This window comes from Pseudochaenichthys georgianus, chromosome 7 (assembly GCF_902827115.2).
Source record: "Pseudochaenichthys georgianus chromosome 7, fPseGeo1.2, whole genome shotgun sequence".
In the NCBI taxonomy this organism is placed as follows: Eukaryota; Metazoa; Chordata; class Actinopteri; order Perciformes; family Channichthyidae; genus Pseudochaenichthys; species Pseudochaenichthys georgianus.
The window spans coordinates 22,651,084-22,668,291 of NC_047509.1; the positions used below are offsets into that span (position 1 = coordinate 22,651,084).

Consider the following 17,208-nt stretch of genomic DNA (forward strand, 5'->3'; position numbering starts at 1 on the left):
CGTGCATCTCGCTTTCTGGTGCATTTGCAAACACACACCCACACACACACACACCCACACCCACACCACACACACCACACACACACACACACACACACACACACACACACACACACACACACACACACACACACACACACACACACACACACACACACACACACACACACACACACACACACACACACACACACACGTTTCCCTACGGGGCTCCCATCAATCAACAGCCCCATTGCCCCCCCCCAACCAACACCACCCTTTTGTCCCTGACGATCATTTCAATCCAGTCCATGTTTTTGTTTCGCTCGGTTTTTTTTTTGAGTGTGGTCGGGGTAATTCTCCTTCACTAGTGTCTGAATAAAGAAAGACTAGGTCAGCCATGTGGATGCGTCTGTTGAACAGCTGAAGAGGAGGAGGAGGAGAGGAAGAGGGGGGTTTAACAGAGACTGAGGGAGCGATAGGGAGAGTGTATGTGCATAGGAAAGAGAGAGAAGAGGGGGGAGAGAGAGAGCGCGTGTGTGTGGAAAAAGGAAGCGCAGCCTGTAAACGGCGCTGGTTTCCTACCCCTCGAAACAACTCACAGCGCGGTGTTACTTTTCATGTGGACACTATCATCGACAGCAACAACAAGACGGCCAAAGGAAATAGGAGCAGAACCGAGACGGGAACCAGCTACAGTGCCTTTACACGGCCATTTCGGACGCGAACAGTAATTCAGTAAAGTGAAACCGTCTTTTGTTGAAGCAAGTGCTCGCCCAAGCCCCTCCGTGCGGGCAGCGGGTTTAAAAGGAGAAAAAAAAACCCTGGGGGATACAAAAAAAAGTGTCCTTGTTCGCCTCGTTTCGTCCTGGTTCTTGGATGTGGCCCAGCTGGCTTAAGTTCGGTGGGTCATCTTGGTCTAGGATCGCATTTTAAACTCTTTTTGAAGCAGTCTCTGGGACTCCAAGAATCACCAGACTGGCGGGTGAGTAGTTGAATACAAAAAAAGATTGCAGGACGGTTGTGGTTGGAGGCGGAGGAGGGGGTGGGGGGCGCAGACAGGGAGAGCAATGTGTGGGTGATAACTTAACGGCATTTTGGGATATTGTGATGGAAAGAAACCGGGGAGTACTTAGACTTTGAGCAAAAAGTGAATTAATTTTGTTTATACCAGGAGTAGGAAGCGTGTGTGACCTCGAGTCAAATGTTTCTGAGTGCTCCGGCGAGCTGAAAGTTGGCTGCATTGTTGTAAAACTTGTCTCTCTCTGGACTGTGAAGCAGACCCTCAGGCAACCTCCATGACCTGGCCAGCGTGGAACAAGGCTTCTGCAGCGAATTGTTTTTTTTTTAAAAGCTGAATAATGAGGTAAACAAACCAGAGCTTGAAAGAAAACATTGCTGAAATATACACACACAAAAACTACGTAGGTGTTTGTATTCAAAGTCAACTTTGAGGAAAGAAAAGTTGCACTTTGACAGGGAAAACTGCTGAAATGGATCTTGATGAGTCAGTGGCACATCCATTTTTGATGGGTGGGATTTCCCCAAGTTTCACACAAAAATAATTGACTGTTGGATTTACAGCCTTGCTGGTGTCATAAATTGATTATTGGACTGTACTAATGGAAAGAAGTTGAGTGCTTTTAAAAGAAGGGAAGGGGACGTTGTGCAAAAAAGACAGGCTGAACCAGCAAACTGTTGAAGGACCACCAAATTAACTTGACTTCCCCCCTTCAGCCCCCCAGAGGCCATGAACTCTGGCCCAAGCACATGCAGCTCTCACTGTGGTGGGGGGGGGGGGGATCTGGGCCTGTTGTTGAAAAGAGCAAGGGGGGCTGGTGTGTGTGTGTTTAGGAGGGAGAAGATTAGGATTTGAAAGCAGACTACAGTTATTTGTCTGAAAGGCGGCTTATTTTATGTTTTCCAGTTATAGTAGAAGGGGGAGGAGGGCTTGTTTACTTAAATCACTGTACAGTTGGTCATGGTAAGGCTTCATGTGACTCCAGTCAGAAGCTGAATCCACAGGCTATGTGGCCACATAAGCACAAAGCAAGCTTCAGCCCTGAAACATGATACAAATCCAGGATGAGGGGGAGGGGGGTGGCATTGATTGCTTCAATCTACGCCATATAAAAACAATCCCTTCCTGAAATCCTCCCCCTGCTGCTGCATTTTTCACTGAGCTATTACATGGACTCAGATGTTGCATTGCTAATTGTGGGGAGCTAATCTCCACCATGCTCGACTTCCTGTGGCATTTTATTTGTCCCCATGCTAGCTGCGAAGTGACCTCTATCTTAATGATTTAGATGTGATTAATCCACTTGAGTGGGACGTCACTGCATGAGCTAATGTATGGCCCCAACACTGCAGATAATGTATCATTGCTGGACACATAAAGGACATTTACTAACATTTAAGGCTCATTCGGTTTTAAAAGTCATGTGAATATAAGACATAATATAAGGCATGTGGTGCAATTATAGTTCAAAAGTGAATGGTGGTTGTTCTCCTTAGTGTTCCAGTAACTCACAATGCTGAAGTGCCTACGTGTGCTTTCGCATCTTAAAGGGGAGGAATCTTGCCAAATGATGTTTATTTTTTTTCATACGTGTTTTTTCAAGGTGATTCATTTTTGTTTGGGGTAGCCATTCTTGGATGACAATATGATGAAATAAACAATACGTTTTTTTCCTGCATTCAAGTCGTATGGGTGAGTTTTTCTGGTTTATTAATGTCTTGGTGGTCACTGACTTGAGGGGTAGGCCTCTGTCTGAGATGGTAACCAGTAGTCAGATACAAATCAATTTAGTTGTGTTGATAACATTTACTATCATGTGGGAAAACTTGCATCTGAACACATTTAGAAATGTTATTTTCTACACTCCCCCAGAGGTTAGGATAGCTATTCAGTTTCTCTACTTGTGGGGTGTATGCAAGAGGAAGTGGTCCGACCTCTTAATGGAGTTGTACACAAGAGCCCGAGTTGTTCTGCTGTGTGAGATTGGTTTGGGAAGAGAGCACTGAAGGTTTCACAATAAGACTCCTATCAGATAAGAATAAAGCAGTCTTAATCTTAATTATCTACACACTACCATACAACTGTCGCTATAATTTCACATCCTTTCTATTTGCACTGTTTCATACTGGTATTTGATGGAAATTAAATCTGATGTGCAATTTGATCTTTGTCTGAATCTGCAGTCTGCGTTGTTGATTCATGTAAACCAAAGGGAATCATAGTGGCACTATGAGTCACCCCCCTTCATAAACACAAGTCTTACTGCTGACAAGGTACAGAGATCTAGTAAACATTCAGCTCGCATACAGGCGCGTGTATGAGTGTCACCTCTGAGGAGTCTGAGGGGCGATATCCGGATCAAAGAGGCTGTTTCCGACCATACAGAGAGAGAGATGCTTCATAGAGTGAGGCTGTAACGGCTGTCGAGCTCCTCAGAGGCGGCTGAATGTTTGACAGGGCATTGGAAAAACATTATTTAATCTGCTCGTATGATGGCCCTCACTGGGATTGCACCATGCGGCGTGTCTGCCCCCTTTTTTCCTCCCTGTGTCAGGATGATGGCAGCTAGTAGACAAACCTTCAGGTTGTCTGTGTGTTGTTGTTTTAATGGCGTGATGTAATGCATAAAGAATCACAGAAATTGTAATTGATGCAATGTTGGCTCTAATTGTCTTTCTAATGAGTAAGTCTGATTGGGTCTTGATAGCTTTCCATTGGGGTACATGTCTGAATATCTCCACTGTAGCCCATTGTGATTACAAAGACACAACTCCATCTCTCTTATTATAATAAGTAGGGATGCATGATATTGTTTTTTTGAAACCGATACCGATAACTTCCTGCTTCTCAAGACCGATACCGATAACCGATAATAATATAATATATATATATATTAAATGTACCTGTAGTTTTTGCACACCTGGTGGTAAAAAAAAGACTAAGTGAGCAAATGACATGAGCATTACTACTATGAACAAAACAAAGCCAAGAACAGTTTTGACTCTTCAAAGTGACCATATTTATTTTCCCAAATAAAGTTCTTGCCTTTTTCAAAAGCCTCGTCGATAGGTAAGGTAAAAGCCCCGGTGCCTTTGCAGCTGGCTTTGGATTCGCCGCTAGTTTAGCGTACGCTTTTAACACACCATGGTAGCGATGGCGATGTTTCAGGTGACTAATCAGGTTGGAAGTATTGTAGCTCGTTGCCTTTTCCCCTCCTCGTGGAACTTCTGCATTGCATTTGTTAATACAAATAGCAAGCGAACTATCTAACTCTGAAACTTTTGAAATAGTCCCATACTACCGACGACATGTTTGTTTACTGTCCTGGCTTCACGGCCGCACACCATTTACGTCACAGCCAGGCATGAGTTAGGGAGCGCTGCATTTGTGAAAAACTCCCCTCTTCCTACACCACTAATACCACAGTACTGGCAAAACGGGAGGAGCCGAGTGAAAAACAAGCACCCCTCATCCCAATCCACCCACACCGCAGTATTTTTTCTTTTTTTTACCCAAAAAATATATTGTATATTATCGGGGCTATTAATACTTTTATCGGGTTTATCGGGATGACGTCATCATTCCTAATATCGGACCGATAATTATCGTGCACCACTAATAATAAGCAACATAAATTAAAACAGATGTGATGTTTGACACTTTTCCCACAAACTGTTTATTAGAGGCGTATAGTGTTGTCACGATACCAACATTTTGGTTTCGATACCGATACCAAGTCAAGAATTGCGATTCCGATTCTTTTTCGATACTTTTCTTAAAAGAAGGGAAACACGGAATATCGGCTTTAAAATTAGGAATAACAGATGATTTTAGCAGTCAGAACAACTAAAGCAGCAGTGTTACTAAGAACAGAAACGCCAAAGAGTCACATCTAATATAAATATATATAAAAGCATGTATTTTAATTGTGTAGCAGTGAGTTTAACATTTTGGCAGCACTGTTGAGCATTTTGAAAATGTATTTTCATGCCTCTGTGCAAGGCTTAGTCTTTCTATCTTTATAGCCACTGGTGTAAAGTAACTAAGTTCATAAGCTCAAGTACTACTTGGGTACAATTTTGAGATACTTGTACTTTATTTAAGTATTTCAATGTTTCTTTTGCTACTTTGTACTTCTAATCCACTACAGTTCAGAGGTACATGGTGTACTTTTACTCCACTACATGTATTAATCCCTTTAGTTACTTCACAGATGTGGATGAATGATGTGAAATATAATCAAGTGTTAAATCAGACTTTAGTTCCACCTGGAGTAAATCCACAAGATTCAAACTAGCTGCACCTTTACCAGCTTTGAGAACACTTTCATGATCAATCATTATAAAACACATCATATATATTATTCTGAAATGGACCAATCTGCACAATGACTACTTTTACTGTCGCTACTTTAATACTTTTACTTGAGGAACATTTTGAATGCAATACTTTTACTGTAACAGAGTATTCCTACACTCTGGTGCTTCTAGTACAAGACCTGAGTACTTATACTTTTACTGTCGCTACTTTAACTATATTTTGATGATAATACTTTTGTACTTTTATTTGAGGAACATTTTGATTGCAGGATTGTTCCTACATTCTGGTACTTCTACTTTAACTCAAGTACAAGACCCGGGTACTTCTACTTTTACTCAAGTACAATATATATACTTATACCACCTCCGTTTATAGCCTATGAAAAAAACTAATAGAAAACGAAGGCTAAAGCTAACGTTAGCAGATAGTGATGCTAGTTTGCTCAACGATAATATTGCGACAGAAAAACTTTTCAGTGCACATCACGCTCTGCCGCTCCCACAGGGAGCTCTGCTCTGAACACCTGAACGGCCCGTTCACAGACTTCTGGCGTCTGTTTTGTCAACAAGCCGAGGCGCAGCGGCAGTTGCACTCCCACTTGCAGCCATGCTTCTCGTTTTCTCACATGCTCTGGCAGCTAGCGCGTGGCCGCGTGCACGAGAGAGGGGAGGGACTTAGAACGTGCTTGAGAGGAGCGGGACTGCAGGCACGGCTGCAGAGCAGGGAGTGGAAGCAGAGCGCTGAACACACACGGCTCTTATTAAAACGGCGCTTTTTCACGGGAGTGCTTTTCCCCGTCATTCTTAAAGTACCGATACTAATGAAACGGAGGAATCGTACCGTTTTTAACGGCAGGGTATCGCGGTACCTTTCAAGTATCGGTACACCGTGCAACACTAGAGGCGTATCAAATAAATACAGGTACATTACAACACTAGCTATTTGGTTATGGAAGTGTGGCCGTACTGCATACATCTCCGTCACATAAAAGATACGGCTCACAGTTACTGTATTATTGGGGTCAAAAGTGGGAGGCCTGTCTGACACCAACAATACAGAAATGCAAGAGCCGCCTTGTCACAAAGCTTGGCGGAAAATCAATGAGAAGTCATGGCCTCCCTTACCATTGTTGGTATTATTTCCATCCCCCAACATAGAAGCAGACTCATGGTTTTGGCGAATGATGAATAATCTCTTCGGGTCTTGTTGATTCTTCAGACGGGTGTAATTTCTACATGGAATGAGCCATCTCCCCACTTCCTGACCTATTGTCCTTCCAGACAGTGGTTCAGCGGTGACGCATTTAGAATATGTTAGCCTCTGATTGACATAGTACACATGAAACAATGTTAGCACTGCTAAGGAGGCAGTACCCTCTGGTGGGTGTCTACTGAAATAGAGAGTGATGAAGGTCCGGAGAGGTGCTTTGGTTGTTCATAGAAAATTCCATCTCATTTGTTTTGTGCACAGCAGAAGAGCTGATATCTTTAATTAACATAAACCTCGGGAGCCAACGATGAGTGAGAAATTGGGATAATTGAAAATATGCCCGGTCTCTTTCACCCCCCCCCCCCCCTCTGTCTGTACATCCTTAAAGCAGCTGAGCCCATCGGAGGGCACTTTCACACATGTTAAGTAGGCGGACATCTGGCCTCGTTAATTCAGTGCATGGTCATAAAGTGGAATGGCGGTCCCCACAGGACTGCCCGCTCTGAACACTGTCAGATGGAGCCTATGCTTCCTCACTGCCTCCTCTTCCTCCCTGTTGACTGTCCCTATGACACCAGCTCTGACACCTCAACAAGAATCTCCTCACAATCCTTCTGTAATGTATTAACATGCAAGCAAATGTCAGAGGCAGATAAAACGACAGTACATAAAGTTTCATGTGCCAGAAAAGAAAATTGGGTATACTGCAAGGACTGTAATGGGTGGTTTTACTGATCTATCATAAATGTAATTGACTTAGCCGAACAAAGAGAAAATACGCTCTATGGGATTTCTGCAATCACCTATACTACAGCAGATTGTTCCCCCTTCCCCACCATGGATATCAGTAGCCTGTGTCATTTAAGTGTATGCGTTATGATCAGTGGGCTGTCAGAATCTATACTCCAGTATCCACCTTACATCCTCAGCAATGGCAGCAGAACATCGAGTGACAGCAGCAGGGAAGCATTCATGCTGTACATTCACATCCTATTTTAGCAAGTAAACATTTAATGTGTTTAAATGTATCACAGCTTTATTCATGCATAGAATATGCTGTTAAGTCTGAATTATACATTAGCCAATGAATAATGCATCAGTGCCATTCCTTAATGATTACTTGCCAGGCATCGAATGGTAATATTTGCTGATAAATCTCCCCATTGATCTAGCCTGTGTTTAACCAGGCTTGTAGAGATGAAGTTTGCTCCACTTTGTGTTCAGGGAGGGGGTTTTGTGAAGGATGTAATCAAAAGCAAGATAATAGTTTTTGTTTTTGTTTTAAATAAGCTGTCTTTTAAAAATGACAAATGAACCCCATGGAATTAAAGCAAAATGGATACAATTTGAGCACAGTTTTCAATTTGCCCATTTTCTCTAACATCTCAGTAAGGTTGGTGTGTTTACACGCCGGCCGCTCTCTTCATGGCTGCTCTAAGGATGAGTTGTTTATCCTTGGACCTCGACAGATCAATGTCCAATTACAGTTCTGTCTTTGTTGGCTTGTAGCCCTTACACGAAATAGTATGTTTGTTGAAAGTACAGACAGTCTAGACCAGGGGTCTCCAACCTTTCTTCATCTGAGAGCTACTTTGAAAAAATGAAAGTGGCCAAGAGCTACTTGCATCACATCGCTTACATTTATTCACATAGCGCTCATCAGTTTAATTAAGCTATACTTTTGTACACGTGTGCAATTGCAATACCTCAAGCTTAACACAAATCTTAACTTCACATCAAGGTCCAAGAAAACGAAAATGTCTCACATATTATTATGGCCCACAAAGTGAGTACTTCACTGAGAATTCACATACATGTCCTTAATCACCACCTGACAAGCATCTTATGGCACTTATGGTCAAATAAGTGCATTCACTCTTTGTTACAGTCAGTGAGAGGACTGGTGCTGCATGGAGTCCACCATAGGTGTATGCTGAAGTGTAGCCACTTAGGTTCACTCTAATAGAGTCATTTTCATGTTCATCAGTCAGCCTTGTTCTGTATTTAGATTTCATTCATGTCAGAAAAAGCTGCTTCACAAAGGTCTGTAGAACAGAACCAACCAAAGCAGACGTGTTCAGTGCTGCTTGGTGAATGTTCTTATAGTTTTCTGGGTCTTCAAGGCTCCAGAAATGTTGTGAGTTTTGCTGAGACTTCAGCTGAGCATGATTTTGGAGATGTATAACCTCCATCTCCATCTCCACAGGATTGACACTGAACAGTTCAGCCATCTTTTTCATCTTCTTCTTCGTCTTGACATGACATTTTAAACCATAATAAATCAACTGTAGGTCTAGCCTCCATATATCTGTGTGTGAAGTTGTTCCATCCTCAAAAACAAAAAAATAATGCTTCTGCAGTCGAGCTGCAGCTTCTAGCTACGGTCTTATGTTAAAAAAGTACACTGAATGTCCTGAATGTGGCATCACACACATGACTTGAGTCTGAACACAGCAGACAACAGGAGTATAAAAACTAAAATAGTGCATGTGGGTGCACACTCACATTCTCTGTCTTACTGTTACATGAATCCCATGAATGTATGAGACTAAGTTAGCTTCATCATATCTCAATCAGTGATTAAGTGAATAATAAAGTTTCTATCGGGTCACTGTCAGCCTGTCACTCATTATTTTCAGGAAGGGGGCGGGGCTTGGAGGAACGGAGGAGACGGTGATCGCGGAAGCTTTCCCCTTGCCTTCACAAACTTTAGTATTATCAACTGAAAATAGCAAGAGGACATTCATACTCTGCAATCCAAGACTTGATTAAATCCACCAAAAACCTGACATGACGATAACGAGTGTTTTTCAAAAACACAAATCCCTCCCTGTGTGTCTCTGAGCCGCAGCGACGCGGCCTGATTCAGAGCGGGCCGTGTCGCTGTTGGTTCTGGACTGGTGTTGCTGGATAAAGCAGACTGCTCCATGTGTGGTGTCGCTGTGCCGCTGTCACGTCTGTTCCTTGATCTCTGCGTCACCGACCAATTTGATATTCGTGTGACAGAAAAAATTCTAAAATAAAAAACCGTTATTGTCCAGCGGCGGCCGAAAAATCAAGAAGCAACCTACGCTATAATCGATAATCGAGCGGCGAGCTACTGAAAAGCTGCCCGCGAGCTACCGGTAGCTCGCGATCGACGTGTTGGAGACCCCTAGTCTAGACAATGTCTGGTGAGTTGGTAATTTATCCCACACTTGGTAAAGGTTTTCTGATACTAGGGATGGGAGTTTGAAAGCAAATGTATATTCGAATATTCGACCCCCAAAAAAACGGTTAACCGAAATGCACATATCCTATAAAAAAAAAAATATATATTTAATTTTGAAAAACAAATAAATACATGTTCAAATAAGCATAGAAACCAAGTGGAATTTGTCAAATGGATTGAACTGGTGATCACAGTTTGAACAGTTGACAGCTATAGGCCTACAGCTTTCATGCTTAAAACATAACTTGGTTTTTAAATGAAAGAGGGATCATACACGAACACCATAACCGGTTAGGGTAACGTAACCCTATTACAACAGAGATCAACCACCTATAACAGGGCCTATGCACAGAATGCAGCTATTCAATACTCATTCTTGTTTAAGAATATGAGCATGTCTACTCAGGGGAGAGGCGGGTGCGGAGGCGATTCACAATCAGGTCAGCTGTAGAGAAGACCCTCTCAGCTGGAATTTGGGCATAAGATGAGGTTTGAGTCTGCGTGATCTGTGTGTAGTGAGGGGCAGCAGCCATATCATAAGCTAGAACTAGCTAAATCTGATGGATTTGGACATAAACGCGAGTGAAGTATAACCAGACGAGCTGCACCTGCAGCTCTGCCCGGCCCGCTGTGAGGGACCGGTGAGCGGAGCAAAACACACCTTTAGCTATGGCACTGTCGTATACATTGAATTATTCCATTTGATAATATGTAATCAACTTAGGCACCCCTCCCCAAAAAAATTCATAACTCATATTCGAATACCTGAATCATTTGGAACATTCGATTAATCGTTCCCATCCCTATTTGATACGTGTCTTTATTAGCACTAGTCAGAAGAACCGCACCTGACACATTAACAGCACATTATCAGTATAGTAGTGCAAGGATAGCTATGTCTTAGCCTTGAAGGCCGTTACTGTGTAAATGTATTACTTGTCCACGCAATGAGAAAATATTGACTTGTTGTCACTCACTCATTTGATTAGTTTTGTGAGTGATTCTGCTTTTCATTTGTCACCGTGGCAACGTAAATGGGAAAACACAGCAACGGGCTCTTTCTATTCGGTAATGAACCACTCGAGCGTTGCAGACTATCACATCTGGAAAACCTCTCTCTAAGCAGGAATGAATGTCTTTATCACTCAGTGTATCATTGGCACTTGTCAGCTCAGCGAGAATCCACAAAAAGCCAACATTTGACAGCCCCTCACTGCAGAATGTGCAGCTGCGTGAGAAGGATGTACTCCAACAATTCCACTTTGATTTTACAGCTTAGTTGAGTGAGATGTATCCGTATATTTACAGTGTTGGCGAGTTACTCCATTTTCTTTTGTCTGCAATATGCAGAGCGGCTTACAGCAGTCTGCTGCTGTGTGTGAGCCAAGTCAGAACGAGAGCACCTTACATTTAACCCAGCTGGATTCATCAGTGGCCTTGTTCTTCCAAAAATAATGAGGTAGACAGTAAGGGCTGCCCCAGGCTGCATGTAGGGAGATGATCTCTCTGAACCGGCAAATCATTCCTGTTTTCTATGCTAAAAAGACAGGCTAATGACTATTCTTGATGTGTGCGAGTGCTTTAAATTAACTAGCTTTAATTCACAGAAAGATCTAATGGGCTTGATTGTCAAGCTGAGTCGAGGCAGTCGGGGAGAGACTAGCGCCCGGGCGGGGGTAGTGTAATTGTTTTTTCTGGCAGTAGTTCTCTCTGGAAGGGATGACTGCACAATCCAGATATGTAAACCAGAAGAAACTGAAAGGCAATATTCTGATACCTTGTCTGTTTCCTCTTGATCAACCTTGCCTTTGAGATGAAATTCCTTAGCTTTGCCCAAACACTCTTTTTGATTCTGCTCCACAGTTATGGTTGCTTTAGAAACCTGTGTATGCTCAATTAAGCATTTCAAACATGTAAATCATATATGGAAAATGGAGATCATTAACTGTGACGGCGCTCCGTAAAACAAAGAGAGGGAGAGTTTAAGACAACAGATGCTCAAAGGGCTTGAATCTGCTTATTGGAGCATGACACTTATTTAGTGCAGCGGAGAATCTCAATGCGCTCATTGTAGACAATGATGCCGTGTCTTGCCAATGCCCTGCCAGTCATCCGTCTCCAGAGGCATTGCAATATTCATTTCATGTTTTTTTTGCATTCATCCAATCCCCACATTTCTTTGTTTGCTCAAGCCTGGTGTCATTTTTTCAGAATCACGTTGCTTGTTTGCCTGCACAAGACAGCTTGTAATGTTTATCAGGCTGTTACACAGTACACTTCCACCTCTTATGTTTCATTAAAAAAAAAAAGCCGCTAAGCCCTGCGCCAGTGAAAGAGGAAGGTTGCTATGATAAAGTGAGCTGACTCTATTGGTCTGATAAAGATCAACTTAAGACCCACCAGGAAGCAGTTCAGTTTGCAAACACGCGGTTTTCGGGGTTAGTGTTTGAGTCAGCGCCGGGGCAAGAATGGACATCTGTCTCCTAGTGATCTATAACGCCCACAATCCCTCCCACAGAGTCGGCTTTGGCACTCGAGCAGTACACCGGTTGCTGTAGTACACCCAGCAGCCACCCACAACAGTGGGTTATTTCACTAGCATAACAAACACCGGCCTAACAAAGAGAATAGGACACACTGCAACAGAGGACCTTAAGAGCGTCGCACAATCATAACTCCACTTCAAAATGGAGGCCTTTGTTCTGAGATTGTTGGAGAGGACATCATAGCAAGGTAGCAGCACATCTTTTCATCCTCAAACACACTCGCTCCCACTCAGTCTGCTGTCGGTGAAGGAGATCCTCCGCCTGATAGGGCTTCAGAGAAAGGTATTCCTCAGGGGCGGTCGCTGAGAGATTTCTAGAGCCCTGCCACGCGCTGATTAAAGGAACAGATAATCTTTTAAAAATAGGGTACTTATTGCTACAGTGGTGAAGACAGGCAGTCTGCTGGACAGAAACAAGCCCGCAGATTTAGATTTTTTTAATGATTATCACCTCGGCATGATCGAGGTCTGCTCAGGTAAATATTTAATGACAGGGCGGCTGAACTAGAGCTGTTACTGACTGCTGGTGAGAAATGGAGCTTCTATTTAGAGCCCATACTGTTCCATAAAGTCATCGCATTGGTAGACATCCCAAGGTTATTAGTGTGGTATGAGAGTAGTGTGTGTGTGTGGTGTGTCTGTGGGCTGCTGCAGAGTTCTCACTCACTTTTCTTGCTGTAGTGATATGAGCCAGAGAAATGCACTCACTGTGTTACTGAGCATTCACTCGTGAATCCTTGATGGTGTGCGTGTGTGTGTGTGTGTGTGTGTGTGGGGGCTAATGCACATCGCCAATTCTATTGAGGCGCACTTCACTTTAACTATTTCCACAAGCGAAACAGCTGTATATGTTGCCCTTCACTACCTTAGTTTCGCTCTGTTTCATATCACATGCTCCCTGCCCTCTGGGTTCCTGTTTGATGTCATTCATGTCATGCAAAATTGATTACGAAGCCTTGCATCAATGCTTGCCGCAATGAAGTTATCACAGTGTTAAGACAGATCTCCCTACATTGATTCTTCTAACCTCACATTGGAGTGAATACACCCTTTTATATAGATGTCTGCCTTGAATGTTTGGCTTGGATTATGAAGTGAAGCCTACATTAAGACACAAATGTTACCGCAGAGCTCATTTAAACACTGATCTTGGCTCCGCGTGATTCATCCTGTTTACTCATTACATGATGGCTATGGCGAAAGCAATTACTTTCAGCTTTCAAGTACCTTGCTTTCGGTCACACTGCGGCTCTTATTCATTTCACCGGAGCTCCCAAGGCTCCGTGGTTTCCAATCAGACCAGTGACTGGCGTGCACTAACATCTTGCCTCTTTGTGTAGGAAATAGGTGGGTAAACACAGCATAGTCCTTGAAGCACTTCCCATCGCTGCTATTGGATTACTGGCTTTCTCTCTGGGTCTCATCTGCTCAGATGAGTGCCAAGATCAATGGAGCTCTTAGTGCAAAGCTAATTCGATCAGGACTGGCTTTGCTACTGCTGATCAGAGATTATTTTTTTATACGTGAAACACAAACGTAATCAAGTCGAGCCCATGTCCGATAGCCTGTATTTTCAGCCACTCCAACTCCCATAGACATCAATTAGGAGGCATTTCATATTCATTATTGAATTGTTAAGTTTGCCTGCTGAGAAGAGGTGTGGAGATGGAAGTAGTGAACTGCTGCGTGAAGTGATCCGGACACTTTTGCTGAGAGTAGCAGGACAGCTGCCTTTTTCTCTCCAGCAGAGCAACTAGTATCATAAATAAGCGAATAGCATGTTTTCTAGAGGGATGAGGTGTCTCAGGCTTTGACGGTGAGCAGAGACAAAAGGGTTGAAGGGCATATTGACCCTCTTGTTCTGGAAAGCGGAAAAGCAGACTCTTCGGTGCCCCCTGTTCCCCATTAATTATTGTTTGATGCAAATAAGGGAGGGGGGCGATGGGGCATGTTATGAAACATAATTATTCATTGCAGCATTTCCCCTCGACGAGCCTTGTTCCCCCTCCCCTTGTGCTCGGTGAGGAAGCTGCCAGAACTGTCAGTTGAGTACAGCAGGATGTCCCCTCAGCCTTTTAAGGAGGGGACAGGAGGGAGCAGGGTGAAGGGCGCCATTTGCCCGAGTGATATATGAGGAGAGACAGCAATATATGTGAGGAGCTGCTGAAAGAAAGATAGAAGGTCAAGGCACGTTACACTCCAGCCATTTATTGGCTGAGCACATAGTCTGACCTGCACTGCAAATACAGTTGCTCAGCAGCAGATTGTTGTTGTTTATATATGTATGTGTATGCTTGTAAGTGTGCGTGTCAATGGCCTACACAGTTTAGATTGACAAGTGTGTACACTTGGATGAATGCTGTACTGTAGTGAATATGCTCAGTGGCTTTTTATAAGCTTGCAGATGCAGTGGGAAGCTATTTTAACAAGGCTGTAGCTCCACAAAGGTCTCCTCCTAGATTTCCACTAAGCGACTGCGATGGCAGAAGCACCCGAGGCTGATTTCCTATGCACGAGCACAGCATATGGTGTTCTTAAACACAATGCAAGCAGGGGATTAGTTAACAATTGTGTCTCATAATGTTGTGGTAATTGAGTGCAGTTACTCCGGCGCTATCAATGTATTTCTTCTTCGTTTTTTTTAATTCCTAAAATCATTTAGTTTATATCTTCTATATTTAAAAAATGAGTGTTATTGACATAGACAGGCCTAAGTTGTATTTTCATTGGTATTAATGGCCCGGTGATGAGAGGTGAAGTCGGAGAGGCTGCCATGGTCAAAGCCTAACATTAACATTCCAGGGATATCTGAGGCGTATTCACAGCAGCTCAGCCTCACCGCCGACTGGCTGCGTTCACCTTCACTTCAAAAACCGGCACCAGGCCTTTAGACAGCTACGTTGTGTCGGGCAGCATTTTGAATGCGCCACTTTTGTTACACAGTGAACAATTGCAATGTGTAATCCGATATATTGCAGTTGGAATGTGTTTGTAAAGATTACAAATATGCAGCTTGTGTTTGCTTAAGGCAAAGCTCACTATCAGCCAGGGATCAAGTCTCCATTTCACACATGAACAGGCAGAGTTAATCTGTGGATCACTACAGTACACTGCGTCATTTCCTGCCTCTATTCTCATTTGTTCCTAAAAGCTTATTATTTTAATGGAAATAGTTGTGTATTGTTAAGGTAAGACCTACGCATTTGCTTGTGGTCCAGGTAGTAAACCATGCAGGTCAGACACTTTACAATGAATTGTGTGCATTTGTAGCCTACGTGTGTGTTGGTGTGTGGCACTAAAATGCCACTGCTGCTGTAAGAGGCCCAGTCCCAGTCACTGCATGTTTTATGAGCTGTCCTCAGAGGATATGGGAGCTCTGAGCTCAGATCCTGCTTGTTCCAGCAGCGTTTTCATCACTCCTCCTGGCCACTTCCCCCTAGCTGTTTCTCTCTCTCTTTTTGACGAGGGAGAGGAAACGCATCCAGAATAAGGCACTATTTACAACACAGACCTGTCTGTAGCTGTAGCGTGGCTAGCTGCATGGAGGCCCTACAGACTCATGATTCATTATACCCCCCCCCCCCCCTACACACTGCAGAGGGTGCTTCCCCTCTGCCTAGGATCACTGGCCTGCACGACTGAGATGGTGGATGACAGGGCCGAACGCTACACTGAATATTCCACTCTCCTCGTCACCTCCACCGCCGACTGCTTTCTTTTTCCTTGAACAAACACATCTCCAACCGGTTCACTGACGCTGTCTATTTACAGCGCTCACACATGGACTCGTGGGTTATAGCTCTGCTTGCTAGAATGCTCAAATTAGCATGGAGGGTAACAAACAAAAGAGGAGGTAAAATCCTTTGTGTTTATTTTTGCTGCGGCAGTTAATCGTGGTTGGTCGGGTTTCAGTTTGTGTTTTGATGAGAGGCGTTTGCATATCAAATAATAGCCCTTCCTAATTAGAGGTAATAGCATCCTTTGGTATCTCGAGGTGGAGGTGTTTTTTGGCTCGCATCATTATAAGACATTGAATAGAGGGAGTCCCCCCCCCTCCCTGTCCTTATCCACCCCGACCATCTGCTCGAGAACAGGGAAGAGTTTGCCACCACATAGCTAAATAATTAAGGCGGAAAAATGGTTTTGTGTGCTGACCTAATGGCTTTGTTTTTGGTAAATGTTCTTGAAGACATCCTCCAGTGCCCCTGCCTGCCCGTGCTGTCAGTCTGAAACCTCAGCGCTGTCTTATCCGTCACTCATCTATTTATGTTGCTTTTTCCCTCTGTGCTGGAACGTCACTGTGTGGCATAGTGATTAGAGGAGCTGGAGGATACAGAGCAGCCATATGAACACATTTCCTCCTTACCCACGCTCATTTAGACGACCAGTTGGAGTCGAACTGACTGATAGGATCGTTAAGCTGATAGGCAGAGCTTGGAAGAAGAGTGGGGATGTTTGATTGCAGAATATCAGTGCAAGTGGTGCATGATTGAGTGCTCAAATACTTAAATCTCAAGAGTCCTTTCACTCCAACATACGACAAAATCACTGTTGCTTTCCCCCCCCCTATCCCAGTAAATCTTTTAACTATACACATCTGATTGAGAACATATCATGCAACTCAATTTCACAGCTCTGCTCCATTTTATAGAGATAAATGCACGAAGAAAAATATATGATACAGATATTTAAGTGCAAGTCAGGCCTGAATGTGTCCCTAGTGCGTATTTATATCTCTCCTGACCCCGGCTTTACCTCTGAGTACGTTTCCATTACAACAGGATAATTCACCAAAAAATGGAATTGTCAGTGCCTCTCGGGAGGTAAAAGACACTAGAAATGCTTTCAAATCAGACACTTTATTCACAGTGCAAAATAGGCAGCCCACAGATCTACAGGCAAACTCAATTAATAGCCACCTTC

At 43.5% G+C, this 17,208-nt stretch overlaps 1 protein-coding gene across 1 annotated transcript in view; it reads left to right on the forward strand.

Annotated features, from left to right (window-relative positions):
- Positions 1-353: 353 nt before the first annotated feature.
- The window catches only part of rerea (arginine-glutamic acid dipeptide (RE) repeats a), a 93,838-nt gene continuing 76,983 nt past the window's right edge, over positions 354-17,208 (forward strand). Inside the window, 1 exon segment of the mRNA XM_071203800.1 lies at positions 354-964. The gene's annotated coding sequence lies outside the window, so the exon portion shown is untranslated.